This window comes from Pan troglodytes, chromosome 18, assembly GCF_028858775.2.
Source record: "Pan troglodytes isolate AG18354 chromosome 18, NHGRI_mPanTro3-v2.0_pri, whole genome shotgun sequence".
Taxonomy (NCBI): Eukaryota; Metazoa; Chordata; class Mammalia; order Primates; family Hominidae; genus Pan; species Pan troglodytes.
The window spans coordinates 56,371,339-56,385,848 of NC_072416.2; the positions used below are offsets into that span (position 1 = coordinate 56,371,339).

The 14,510-nt window shown below is 40.6% G+C and overlaps 1 protein-coding gene and 2 pseudogenes across 4 annotated transcripts in view; 1 reads left to right on the forward strand and 2 right to left on the reverse strand.

Moving 5' to 3' along the window:
- Positions 1–14,510, forward strand: part of GINS3 (GINS complex subunit 3) — a 109,064-nt gene that overhangs the window by 77,937 nt on the left and 16,617 nt on the right. For 3 of the 4 annotated variants that reach the window (XM_063797207.1, XM_063797209.1, XM_063797210.1), the window contains one exon: positions 14,322–14,459. The gene's annotated coding sequence lies outside the window, so the exon portion shown is untranslated. Of the gene's footprint in view, positions 1–10,274; positions 10,341–14,321; positions 14,460–14,510 lie in introns of all 4 variants that reach the window. The other variant, XM_063797208.1, reaches the window with a different exon arrangement.
- LOC112206008 (U6 spliceosomal RNA) lies at positions 5,756–5,852 on the reverse strand (annotated as a pseudogene).
- Positions 12,147–12,247, reverse strand: LOC112206011 (U6 spliceosomal RNA; annotated as a pseudogene).

Genomic DNA, 14,510 nt, shown 5'->3' on the forward strand with positions numbered 1-14,510 from the left:
ATAAATGCACAACTATTAGTCATGCAATAGCTTATTACTTTTTATTGATGAATAGTATTCCATGATATGAATGTACTACAGTTTGTTTAGCCATCAACCTGTTGAAGGACATCTAGGTTGTTTGCGGATTTGGATTATTATGAATAAAGTTTCCAGGAGCATTCATGTACAAGTTTTTGCATGAACATAAGTTCTCATTTCTCTGGAATTAATGCCCAAGAGTACAATTACTAGGTCATATGGTAATTGCATATTTAATTTTATAAGAAATTACCAATCTGTTTTCCAGAGTGATTGTACCATTTTGTGTTCCCATCAGCAATCCAGTTTCTTTGCATCCTCACCAGCATTTGGTGTTGTCACTATTTCTCCTACAAATAAGGACAGTTTTATTTCTTCTCAAACTGTATGCTTTCTATTTCTTTTTCTTACTTATCACAGTGCTTTTTCTCACTTAATATATTACTTGGGGATCATATCAGATCAGCCACTTAGATCAACCTCATGTTTTTAATGGCTTTGTAGTGTTCCATAGTAAAATCACCAAAATTTATTTTGCTAGTGTCCTATTGATAGGCTTTTAGTTGATTTCAATCTTTTGCTATTAGGAACAATGCTTCAATGGATATCCTTATACATCTCTTTTCACACATGTGCAGGGTGTTACAGAAAAAAATTCTAGAAATAGAATTCCTGCATCAAAGAGTATATTCATTTAACATTTTGACAGTGCTGAATTGCCCTCCAAAGAGTTTGACTCAATTTATAATCCTATCCAATATATTGCCTTCTCAAACTTTAAATATCATTGCTAGCCTGAAAGGTGAAAAAAGAATATATTCTGGTTATACTTGCTAAATTTTGAGATAAGTTTAAACTTTGCTTAAAATGAAACCAAATTTATAGAACTAAAAAGTGGCTTTGTAAAAATAGAAAAGTGCTATATTATCTTTTTATGTACCAAAGTTAGATAATATTACTATTTTTTATTCAACCAAATTCTTCAGGCTGTGTTTTTAAAACAAAATTGGGCTCGTTTCACATTTCTTTTAAGTATCTAGGGGATGCTTCAGTTGAGACATTTTAGCAAACAATCCCCAAATGCTAGTACTGCTCCTGTCTTCGAGGAGCTTGCAGTATAGCAACAGGGTTGAAATAACTTCATTGTATTGCAGTAAGTACTAGGATAACTATCTAGAGCAGATGCTGTATCTACAGTATAGAGAGAAGAGGAATTTAGTTGAAGCTGGAGGTTAGAGAATGCTTTGAGGAGGAGAGAACATCTGAGCTGAGGAGTGAAGGCACTCCAGGCAGAGGGAACTGCATGAATGAACTTGAGTGAGAATGCCAGAAATTCAGTATTTCCAGAGGGGCAGGCAGAGGATTAGGCCAAAGCTGCAGGCAGGAGCCCAGTTAGAAGCAAAGATTTAGGCTCTCTCCTGCAGGCTGCAGGGACCATTGATGGTTTTAAGGAGAAAATAGTCAGTTTTGCATTTTAATTGCTTACTGTTTGTGTGTTGTGCAGACCTGGATATATAGGCATTCAGAAAAATATGCCTTTTTGGTGTGCCTGAAGTAGTTCATGATAATAAAAACTGAATGTTCTTATACATAAAAACTTTTTCTAATCATGTCATTGCCATTTGTATTCATTTCCTATTATTGCAATAACAAATTATCACCCACTTAGTGGTTTACAACTATATAAATTTATTATCTTACAGTTCTAGGGGGCAAAAGTCTGAGATGGGTCTCACTGGGCTAAAATCACGGTGTCAGCAGAGCTGTGTGATTCTGGATAATCCATTTCCTTGCTGTTTCCACCTTCCAGAGGCCACCTACATTCCTTGGGTCATGGCCCTTCCTCTATCTTCAAAGCCAGCAATGTTGCATTTCCAAACCCCTGACTTCTGCTCTTGCCTCCCTCTTTCACTTAGAAGAATCAATGTGAGTCCATTGGGCTAACACAAATGACCCGGCATAATCTCTTCAGCTCAAACTCAACTGATTAGCAACTTTAATTCCATCTGTAACCTTAATTATCCTTTGATGGGTAACATAATAGATTCCCAGGTTCCAGGAACTATGACTTGGACATCTTTGGGGAGAACAATTATTCTGCCTGTCACACCATCATTTATTTATTCAACATTTTAAAAAAATGTAATGGTGGTAAAAAGATGCATAACATAAAATTTACCATTTTAAGAGTAGAGTTCAGTGGCATTAAGTACATTCACATTGTTGTACAACTATCAGCAACATCCATCTCTAGGACTTTTTAATCTTCCCAAGCTGAAACTCTGTACTCCTTAAAAAATAATTCCTCATTCTCCCCTCCACCTCCCATCCCCTAGCCACCATCATTCCACATTCTATCTCTGAATTTGACTACTCTAGATGACTCATTCAACACCTATTGAATAACTACTATGGGCTAAGCACCCTGTCACAAACTGGAGAATCAAAGATGAAAAAAGACATGGTCCCTGGTCTCAAAAGATTTCATCAAGACTCGGGGGGAATGGCCGGGTGCAGTGGCTCACACTTGTAATCCCAGCACTTTGGGAGGCAAAGGCAGGCAGATCACTTGAGGCCAGGAGTTCAAGACCAGCCTGGCCAACATGATGAAACCCCATCTCTACCAAAAATACAAAAACTAGCCAGACATGGTGATACACGCTTGTAATCCCAGCTATTCAGGAGGTTGGAAAATCTCTCAACTTGATCTTTTAGCTCATTTTCAGCTGAGTCTATTCTGCTATGTACCCTACCTATTAAGTTGTGGAGGGTTTATTTTATGGTGGTGATAATATTTTTAATATTTTTAATTTCCAAAAACAGAGTGGTTTATTTATTAGCGGTTTCTTCTCTCTGATAATATTAATTATAATTATTTTAAAGTCTTTTGATTGCTTTATGAATTCTGTTTTTTGGATACTCATTTTTCTATTTGTTGAGTTTGATGCTTTTGTGTGTGTGTTGTGTTTCCCAACTGTTGATAATTCTTAGGTATCTATTAATACTTATCCTTGGAAGTTGTAATTGAATATCTGTCTATATCAGTCCATCTATCATTTATCTATTTTGTAGTTCAAAAGTAAATATTGGGTCTCCTAATGACAGACCACTAAATTAGGAAAGGATAATATGTTTGCCTTCTAAGTAAGAGGAGCTCTCAGGGTCATTGTAACTTACCTGAAATACCTCCCTCCTTCTTTGGCCCCAGTTTCAGAAGTCCCATTTCAGAGAGCTCTACTCAAGGCTTTATCCTGGTGGTGGGGGTGGGGAAGGTAATGACAGCTTCTGAGTCAGCATATGTGGGAGAAGATCTTTTTCTTTTATTTTTCTTAACTTTGTATTAAAATGTAGCATATATTGGAAAGTTCCTCAAAGTTAACATATTCTTATAACCAGCACCAAGATCAAGAAACAGAACAACTAGGGGCCTTGCATCCCCTTCCAGTCACTGCACCTCCAAGGGTAATCATTGCCTTAACATCTATTACTGTAGATTTATTAAATATTATTTGATTAAAATATTATCTCTATTAAAATATTATCAATGGAATCATATTCTTTCATATCTGACTTCTTTCATGTAGCATGTTTTTGAGATTAATCCACCTTGTTCTGTGTGGTTGTGGTTTCTTCATGCTTGTTGATGTATAGCATTTCACTTTATGAACAAACATTTATCTATTCCTTTTCCTGTTGATGTACATTTGGGTAGTTTTCAGCTTGAGGCTATTGTTAGCAGTACTTACTCATATATTTTGATGAACATATGTATGGACTTCTTTTGGAACGGGAGTTGTTGGGTCATAGGGTAGCTACATGTTGGCTTTAGAAGATAGGGCCAACAGTTTTCTACAGTGATTGGACCATTTTACACTTCTGTGAGGGGGTTCCACTTGATTCACAGCCTTGCCAACGCTTTTCTGTCCTTTTCATTTTAGCCATTCTTGTGGGTGGTATTGCATTTGGGTTTTAATTTAAATTTTCTTCATGACTAATGAAGTTGGAGGCATTTTTAGGAGTTAAATTTTCTATGCTCTTTTTTTCTCAGCTTTTTATTATGAAAATCTTAAAACACAGAAAAGTTGAAAGGCTGGCATAATGAAAATGCATATACTTAGTACTTAGAGTTAAACAATTGTTAGCCTTTTGCTATATTTGCTTCTTGTGCATGTGTGTGTGTATATATATATATACACATATACATACATATATATAATTGTTTTGCTGATCCATTGTAAAGGAAGTTGCAGTCATAATTACACTTGACTCATAATTACACCATTATCTCCTAGAAATAGATATTTTCTACATAACCATAAAACCATGATCATATATAACATAATTAACAATGATTTCCTAAAAATACTATGTAACAGTCTGTGTGCAAGTCTCCTCAGTTGTCCCCAAAGTACCGGTAATCTACTTTTTTGAACCAGAAGCTAATCAAGGCCAAATCCTTGCATTTGATTGTTATAGCACTTTAAACAGATCCCTGATTTTCCCCACCTCCCACCCACGACATTGATTTTTTGGAGAGCCAAATTCTGTTCCAGTTGTCTATATAAAATTTTTTAAAACCCCAAAACCTTAGTGGCTTAAAACAATTATTTTATTCTATTTTACAATTTTGTCGATCATAATCAGGCAGGGCCCAGTCAAGTGATTCTTCTTTTTCACATGACATTGACAGGGTCACTTGGTGGTATCCACTTGTCATATGGACTGGTCTGGAGGCTCCAAGATGGCTTCTGCACACTCATGTCCAAGACCTTGGTTGGGATGGCAGGAAGGCTGTGATCAGCTGGGACTGTCCACCAGAGCATGTCCATGTAGCCTCTCTGGCTAGCATGGCCCCGGAATGGTCAGTTTCCTTACATCCTGTCTCCTGGCTCTGAGGACAAGTGTTTTGGAGACCAGAACAGGAGCCACACTACCTTTCATGACCCAGTATCAGGAGTCACACAGCATCACTTCCATCAGGCTCTGTTGTTTGAAGCAGTCACAAAGCCCACCCAGATGCAGAGAATTTGCAGCTACGTTTTTAAAGCTGCAATGATCTGTTCTTCAGTCACAAATAATTTGCCTTTTTCTCACATGCAAAACACACACCTTTTTCCAAGATTCCTCCAGACTCTCATTCCATTAGGACACCAGGCTCAGGCTGTTTGAGATCAGCCCTTCTTTATTGTGGGCTCCCCATGAGGCTGCTGTAGAAGTCTTAGAAGTATTATTGTCTAGCTGACATGGGCTAAGAGGCATGCCCTTTGGATTCTTCAGGAATTTCGGATATAACTAAGAGGACACACAAAAAGCACCATTTTAAGTCTTTGTGAGGCCATTAACAAGGGTCTTACAGTTACGCACTGGATTTCCTGAGACTATTTTCCTAGTATTACTCTTGTAGAATGTTCCCCATTTTGATTTTGTCTGCTTGTTTCCTCTTGGTGTCATTTAACTTTTTTCAAATCCCCTTCCCTCACCTCCATATTTCCTGCAAAATTGGGTCTAGAGGCTTGATTTGATTAAGGTTGAATATTTTGGCAAGAATACTTTGTAGGTGATTTTGAATACATTATACTGCATGATATCTATAGGTATATCATGGCAGGTTGTCCTACTATTAATACGTTAGGTTCCATCACTTGCATATGGTGGTGACCCCCAGGCCTCTCCATTGTAAAAATGTACATTTTCTTCCTTGTGACTTTCATGGAATTTGTGGGGTGATGCCAGGAAAAATACGAAATGTTTCAAAAATTCATGTCATCCTTGTGCAGGGACCATGCTAATCATCTTGGCATCCTTCCAATTTTAGTCTGTGCTATGGAAGCATGTCCTGCCCTGGCTCTCGAGAATTTGTAACTGTAATCGGTTCTTTGCCTGATGCACGTGGCAAGTCAGTATGCTAAGACATTGGGTTGCAGCAGAGAAAGAGGTTTAATCATAGGGCCACCAAATAATAAGATAGGAGAAAATCCCAAATCTGTCTCCATGAGGAGTTTGGGGCTAGGGATGTTAAGGGTTTTGGAATGGGCCAAAGTGTGGAGATGGTCGATTGGTCAGCGAGTCCAGGGTGATGTCATGGGGCAGGGAGATAAAGAAACTGTATCTGTACATTGATTTGGTTCTTCTGTGGGATCTTTGAAGTGGTTGGCATCAGCTACTCCACTAGAATTAAGGATCTGTTTAAGTCATTCTTAAACAAAACCCTTATGATTCTAACATCAGAAATTTCATCTGTAGAAACAATGGGGATACAAATGGTCAACATCTAGTGCTCCAAGAATTCTGGCTACAAGGAAATGAGTCAAATTGCAGCCTGACTAATGCTTAATTATAACTATATTTCTGTCCAGAACTCTTGTTAACCCTGTGAGGACAGCTTCAAATACAGCTCTTCTATCTCTTGTGCCAGCACCTGCTCCTGCTCCAGGTGTCTGTTGACTTAGGCTTAAAATATCCCTGAACCGCCCTCACTCCTTGGTGGTCATTTTGCCTACCTTTGGTTAAGCCGTGTTCGTCTTTGCTCCAGATTTGCTGTCAATCAGATCTCACCTGCTCTCTATCCTCCAGAAATTCCTGTATCCTTCTGGTCTTCTGGTGGCCCTCTTTATTTTGTTCATGTGTTTTTGTGGGTTTCATGTGTACATAGGAAATACAGAGAGACAGAATGTGTTGTGTAAGGAGATTTGAGGCAGGAAGTAGGGAGGTAGTGTATGTGCTTGTGTTCAGTCAGACATCTCTGGCCAACCTTTGCTTTTGAGAAACTATATCCCAGGGCAGAAATGAGGAAGTGTCACATGTATCAAATCATTACGTTGTATCCCATAAATATATACCATTATTATTTGTCAATTAAAAATTTTTAAAAGGGCCAGGTATGGTGGCTCATGCCTGTAATCCCAGCACTTTGGGAGGCTGAGACAGGTGGAACATTTGAGGTCAGGAGTTCAAGACCAGCCTGGCCAACATGGTGAAACCCTGTCTCTACTAAAAATACAAAAAAAAAAAATTAGCTGGGTGTGGTGACATGCACCTGTAGTCCCAGCTACTTGGGAGGCTGAGGCAGGAGAATCACTTGAACCCAGGTGGTGGAAGTTGCAGTGAGCAGAGTGCACCACTGCACTCCAGCCTTGGTGATGGAGTGAGACTCCATCTCAAAAAAAATTTTTTTAATTTAAATTAAATAAAAGATAAATATCAGGGGATGAAGATAGAAACCAGGTTGTTATGGATTATATTATGCTCTCCCTAAATTCATAGTTTGAAGCCCTAATTCCCAATGACTATATTTGGAGATAGCATCCTTAAAAAGGTAATTAAGGTTAAATGACATCATAAGGGTGGAGCCCTAACCCAACGTGACTGGTGTCTTAAAAGAAGAGAAAGAGACTCCATGGATGAGTATGCACAGAGGAAAGCCTATGTTAGGACAGAGCAAGAAGGTGGCCATCTGCAAGCCAAGGTGGGAGGCCTCACCAGAAACAAACCCTGTGGACACCTTGATATTGGACTTCCAGCCTCCAGAACTGTGGGAAAACTAATTTCTGTTATTAAGCCACTCAGTCTGTGATACGTTGTTATGACTCCAGCAGACTAATACACACAACATGAAAGACGTGACCCCCAGGAAGTGACTTATCCAGGAATTCAGAATTTATTCTGTAACCAGTGGGAAGCCATTTGGGTCATAAGCAGGGGAGTAACAGGATCAGAACTTGGAAGTAGGAAGATCATTCTCAGAGTTGTTCAAAGGAACTCCGGAGCGAGGAGACAGTAGAGGCAGGGACACCAATTAGAAGGCATTTTAAGCATATGGGTGAGAAATGATGGCGGTTGAACAAAGGCAGTTGGGGCAGATAATATAATAACAAGGAGGTAGAATCAGCAGAATTTGTTGACTGGTTGGATGTGGGGAGGTAAGAGAGTAAGAAATACCAAATTCTTCCCAGGCTCCTGAATTGCAGCTAGTAATTGAAATGAACATTTATTTGTTCATTGCAGGTAGTAACTGCAATGAACATTTATTTGTTTTCTATCCAGCTTCCTTCTTCCTAAGAGCTTCCAGATTGTCACTCAATACAATCTCCCAACCTCTCTTGTCGTACAGCCCATGTGCTTTGGAGAAACTGAACTCTGCCTTTGCTTTAGAGGTGGGCCTGGACTGACTTACACTAATTAGCACATTCCATGGCTGTCACTCTAGTTTTTGGTTCAGGAGTAAAAATGTGATCTAAATCTGCCAATCAGTGAATGCCAGAACTGTTTATTGGAATACTGGGACTGAAGTGCCCTTTCCCACTTGACAAGAACAGGGAGGTGGATAGACCTGACTTAATTGGCAACCATCTTGTGACCCAAGGCCCCAGGAAAATGAGCCATAGACTGGAGCTGACCTTAAGCAGACCAAAGCAAGGATAGACCCCCAGTGGTATCCTCGGGCTATTGGATCAACCAACCATGAAGTCCTTAACTCTCCTGTTATAAAGCCTAGAAACCCCCTTCTTCTTTAAGCCAGTTCAAATTCGATTTTTATGTTACTTGTCATATAAAGATACAGGTTAGTTACTGCTTTAGCACAGTAGGCAGCGCATCAGTCTTATAAAGATATAGGTCATTGGGTAGATGGTGGAGCCATTAACCAGGAAATGCAAAGCAAAAAGAGGGACTGGTTTGAAAGGAGAGATGCTTTGTCCTGAACTTGCACAATCCCACATCTTTGCTTAATGTTGATCCTTGGGCCTGGAAAGTCCTACTCATACTCTAAGGCCCTATTCTGATGATCCTTCCTCTAAAACATTGTAATCCCCTCTTATATCCAGCTGAGAATTCACCATGCCTTCTGAACCTCCATACATTTTGGACATGGCTCTATCGTTGCTTTTTTTTTAAGTCTTGCTCTGTTGCCCGAGCTGAAGTGCAGTGGTGTGGCACATTCACAGCTCATTGCAGCCTCAACCTTCTGGGTTCAAGTAGTCCTCCCACCTCAACCTCCTGAGCAGCTGCTACTACAGGCATGCATCACCACACTCAGATAATTTTTTTAAAAAATTATTTTTATAGATGGGATCTTGCTATGTTGCCCAGGTTGGTCCCAAACTCCTGGGCTCAAGTGATCCTTCTGCCTCAGCCTCCCAAAGTTCTGGGATTACAGGCATGAGCCACTACACCCGCCTATTGCTGCTTTTATCACCTCATGTTACCATGTTCTCCCCTGGGTGCTGACTGACCTCCCTAACAGTCCAGGACATATCATACTCATCTATATGTACAGGTTTGCAGCCCCAATGCATCTAATAGGCACCTAAACATCTTGATGAGTAAATAAATGCTGTTTCCCCCATTTTCTCCTCAAACTAATGAATCTGCTCACCACACAATTCATTTGGACTGAGAGAAACCCACTATCAGACCAGCAAATAAATTACTTATCAAGTTATCAGAAAAATCTGAAAATATAGGAATGGTAGGAAAGGGTAATTTTGTAGGATTGAAAACACAGAAAAACAAAACTTGGATGAACAAGTACCTCTATAATAATGATGCAATATGTTTACATATGTTGGCTTGAGTAGCCACAGCCAACAGTTTTCCACAGTGGTTGGACCATTTTACACTTCTGTGAGGAGGTTCCACTTGATTCACAGCCTTGCCAACGCTTTTCTGTCCTTTTCATTTTAGCCATTCTGGTGGGTGGTATTGAATTTGGGTTTTAATTTACATTGTCTTCATGACTACTGAAGTTGGAAACATTTTTATGAGTTAATTTTCTCTGATCTTTTTTTCTCAGCTTTTTATTATGAAAATCTTCACCCACAGAAAAGTTGAAAGGCTGGCATAGTGAACATGTGTATACTTAGTACCTAGATTCAAACAGTTGTTAGCTTTTTGCTATATTTGCTTCGTGTATGTGTGTGTGTGTATAATTGTTTTGCTGATCCATTGTAAAGTAAGTTGCAATCATAATGACACTTGACCTATACACCAGTATCTCCTACAAATAGACATTTTTCTACGTGACCATAAAACCATGATCATATCTAACGCAATTGATATGGTTTGGCTCTATGTCCCCACCCAAATCTCATCTTGAATTGTAATCCCTATGGGTCAAGGAAGGGAGGTGATTGGATCATGGGGGCAGTTTTCCCCCATGCTGCTCTCATGATAGTGAGTGTGTTCTCACAAGATTTGATGGTGTGAAAAGTGACAGTTTTTTCCTTCTCTCTTCTCCCTCCTGCTGCCTTGTGAAGAAGGTGACTGCTTCCCCCTCTGTCATGATTGTAAGTTTCCTGAGGCCTCCCCAGCCATGCAGAACTGTGAGTCAATTAAACCTCTTTCCTTCATAAATTATCCAGTCTCAGGGAAGTTATTTATAGCAGTGCAAAAACAGGCTAATACATAATTCACAGTAATTTCCTAAAAATACTATGTAATGGTCTGTGTGCAAGTCTCCTCAGTTGTCCCCAAAGTACCTGTAATCTACTTTTATGAACCAGAAGCCAATCAAGGCCAAATCCTTGCATTTGATTGTTACAGCACTTTAAACAGACAACCCCCCCGCCATTTTCCCCATCCCCCACCCATGACATTGACTGTTTGGAGAGCCAAATTCTGTTCTAGAAGTCTATATAAAGATTTAAGAAAAAAAAACACTCCAAAACTTTATTGGCCTAAAACGATTATTTTATTATATTTTACAATTTTGTCGATCGTGAATTCAGGCAGAGCCCAGTTAAGCAATTCTTCTTTTTCACATGACATTGACAGGGTCACTTGGTGGTATCTACTTGTCATTTGGACTGGTCTGGAGGCTCCAAGATGGCTTCTGTACACTCATGTCTGAGACCTTGGTTGGGATGGCAGGAAGGCTGTGATTAGCTGGGACTGCCCACCAGAGCATGTCTATGTAGCCTCCCTGGCTAGCATGGCCTCAGAGTGGTCAGTTTCCTTACATCCTGACTCCTGGCTCTGAGGAGGAGTGTTTTGGGGAACAGGACAGGAGCTGCATTACCTTTATGACCCAGTATCAGGAGTCACACAGCGTCACTTCCATCAGGCTCTGTTGTCGCTCCCATTATGCTCTGTGACAAAGCCCACCCAGATTCAGAGAATTTGCAGCTATGTTTTTGATTTTTGGGGTTTTTTTTTTTGTGGTTTTTCTGTCACCCAGGCTGGAACACAGTGGCACAATCACAGCTCACTGCAGCCTCAACATTCTGGGGTCAGGCGATCCTCCCACCTCAGCCTCCCAAGTAGCTGGGACTACAGGCACACACACCACCATACCTGGCTAATTTTTGGATGTTTTGTAGAGACAGGATCTCACCATGTTGCCCAGGCTGGTCTCGAACTCCAGGGCTCAAGCGATCCTCCCACCTCTGCCTCACAAAGTGCTAGGATTATTAGGCATGAGCCACCATATCCGGCCTGTTTTTAAAACTGCCATGGTCTGCCCTCTGGCCACAGATAATTTGCCTTTCTCTCACATGCAAAACGTGCACCCCTTTCCAAGACTCTGCTGAGGTCTTATCCCATTGTGAGATCAGACCGGGCTCTTTGAGATCTGCCCTTCTTGGGCTCCCTGTGAAGCTGCTGTACAACTACACCCTCAGGAGTCCTCGAAGCATTGCTGTTTAGCTGAGAGGTGCTAGGAGTCATGCCCTTTAGATTCTTAGCCCTTTGTGTAACTAAGAGAGCACCATCCTAAATCTTTCTGAGGTCATTAACAAGGGTCTTAACAGTTATGGATTCCCTGAGATAATATTTTACTAGCATTGCCCTTGTAAAATACTCTACATTCTGATTTTGTCTGCTTGTTTCCTCTTGATGACATTGAACTTCTTCTCAAATCCCCCTCCCTTACCTTCATATTCCATGTAAAATTAGGTTTTGATGCTTAATTGGATTCAGGTTAAATATTTAGGTACAAATACTTCATAGGTGATTCAGTGTACATACTGCATGATATCTATAGGTACATCATGTCAGGTTGTCCTGTTATTAACAGGTTAGGTTTCTTTGCTTGCATAGAGTGGTGACCCCAGATCTCTCCACTGTAAAAATGTACATTTTCACCTTTGGGATCTTCGTGATTTGCGTGGGATTTGTGGGGTGGTGCTATGAAAAATGCAAAATGCCTCACAGATTCATGTCATTCTAGTACAGGGGCTGTGCTAATCATCGCAGTATCCTTCCCACTTTAGTTCGTACTGTGGAAGCAAGTCCTGACCTGGCTCTTGTGAATACAGCTCTTTCATCTCTTGTGCCAGCACCTGCTCCTGCTGCAGGTATCTGTTGACTAAGCTGGGAATATCCCTAACCTGCTCTCACTTCCTTGGTAGTCATTTGCCTACCTTTGGTTAAGCTGTGATCGTCTTTGCCCCAGGTTTGCTGTCAATCGGATCCGTCTGCTTTCTATCCTCCAGGAATTCCTGTATCCTTCTGGTCTTCTGGTGGCCCTCTTTATTGTGTTCCTGTTTTTGTGGGTTTCATATGTACATATCAAATGCCCACTGAGAGACAGAATGTTTTGTGTAAGGAGATTTGAGGCAGGAAGTAGGGAGGTAGTGTGTGTGCTTGTGTTCAGTCAGACCCCTCTAGCCAACCTTTGCTCTTGGGAAACTATGTCTCAAGGCAACGATGAAGAAATATCACATGTATCAAGTTATCACATTGCACTATACATATATATGTATATGTATGTATATATATCATTATTATTTGCCAATTAAAATTTCAAAAATAAACTTTAAAAAAGTTTCAGAACATGAAGATAGAGACCAGATGGTTATGGACTGTGTTTTGTGTCCCCTCAATACTTATAGTTTGAAGCCCTAACCTTTAATGTGACTAAATTTGGATACAGAGTCCTTTAAAATGGTAATTAAGGTTAAATGAGATCATAAGGGTAGAGCTCCAATCCAATATGACTAGTGTTTTAGAAGAAGAGAAGACTCCAAGGATGCATGCACACAGAGGAACAGCCATGTGAGCATGCAGCGAGACGACAGCCATCTGCATGCAAGGAGAGAGGCCTCAGAGAAACTAGCCCTGCCTGATGAAGTTGAATTAACAGGTACCTCTCTTATAATGATGCAATCGCTACTTCTTTGCAAGTTAAGAGGGACACACACACACACACACACGCACATACACATGCAATATCTCTCAATATGTAAGATGGGTTAACAATTCCTGTTAGTGCTGCTGAAGACTGTGGGAAGAATCTAAAATTGGTGCTACCCACACACAAGGTCGCATCATGCCCATCAATTTATTTTGATCTCATGGAAGGCGTTTTGGAGCAGTGCTCAAGAAATAGCTCAACTAAAAGAACATTTAAATTATGTAAAAATGAACTCCAATGATTTAGATCTATTAATCTTACATAGTAAGATTTCAAACATGGTACTGTAATTTCAGAACTCACAAAAAACTGTAATAATTTGATCTCATAGGAGATAAATTCTACCTGATTTTTCGCAGGAAAAAGTTGGAGAAGAGTACTTTATCACCTTCAAGTATATTTGGTAACTGGAACTGAAGGGGAGACAAGTGTAGCCAAGCCTAGACCAAGGATGCTCATCAATAATGACAGCTATTTAACAAATGTTCCTTGAGTGCTTGCTATGTGCCAGGTATTCTCTGAGGTACTGAGGATGCAGCACTAAACAAACATATGAATAAATTATGATAAGAAGGACATTGATTGAGCTCTTATTGTGGGCTAGGCCCTGAGCTCAGTGCTGTGTATACAGTTGACCCTTGAATAACACTGGTTGATTTGAACTGCATGAGTCCCCACTTATACGTGAAGCTTTTTTCAATAAAAGTTATACCATGGGCCGGGCATGGTGGCTCACACCTGTAATCCCAGCACTTTGGGAGGCCAAGGCGGGCAGATCATGAGGTCAGGAGTTCGAGACCAGCCTTACCAATATGGTAAAACCCCATCTCTACTAAAAATACAAAGGTTAGGCCGGACGCGGTGGCTCATGCCTGTAATCCCAGCACTTTGGGCGGCCGAGGTGGGCAGATCACGAGGTCAGGAGATCGAGACCATGGTGAAACCCTGTCTGTGCTAAAAATACAAAAAATTAGCCAGGCGTGGTGGCAGGCGCCTGTAGTCCCAGCTACTCTGGACGCTGAGGCAGGAGAATGGTGTGAACCCAGGAGGCGGAGCTTGCAGTGAGCCGAGATCGCGCCAGTGCACCCCAGCCTGGGCAACAGAGCGAGACTCCATTTCAAAAAAAAAAAATTGTACCATGTGTGTCTGACTCTCCTGCCTCCCCTTGCAGGTCCTCCACTTCTTCCACCTTGGCTACCCCTGAGATAGCAAGACCAATCCTTCCTCTTCTTCCTCCTTCTCAGTCTACACAACAAGAAGACAACAAGGATGCAGGCCTTTATCATGACTCACTTCCATTCAATGAATAGTAAATGTATTTTCTCTTCCTTATGGTTTTCTTAACATTTTCTTTTATTTG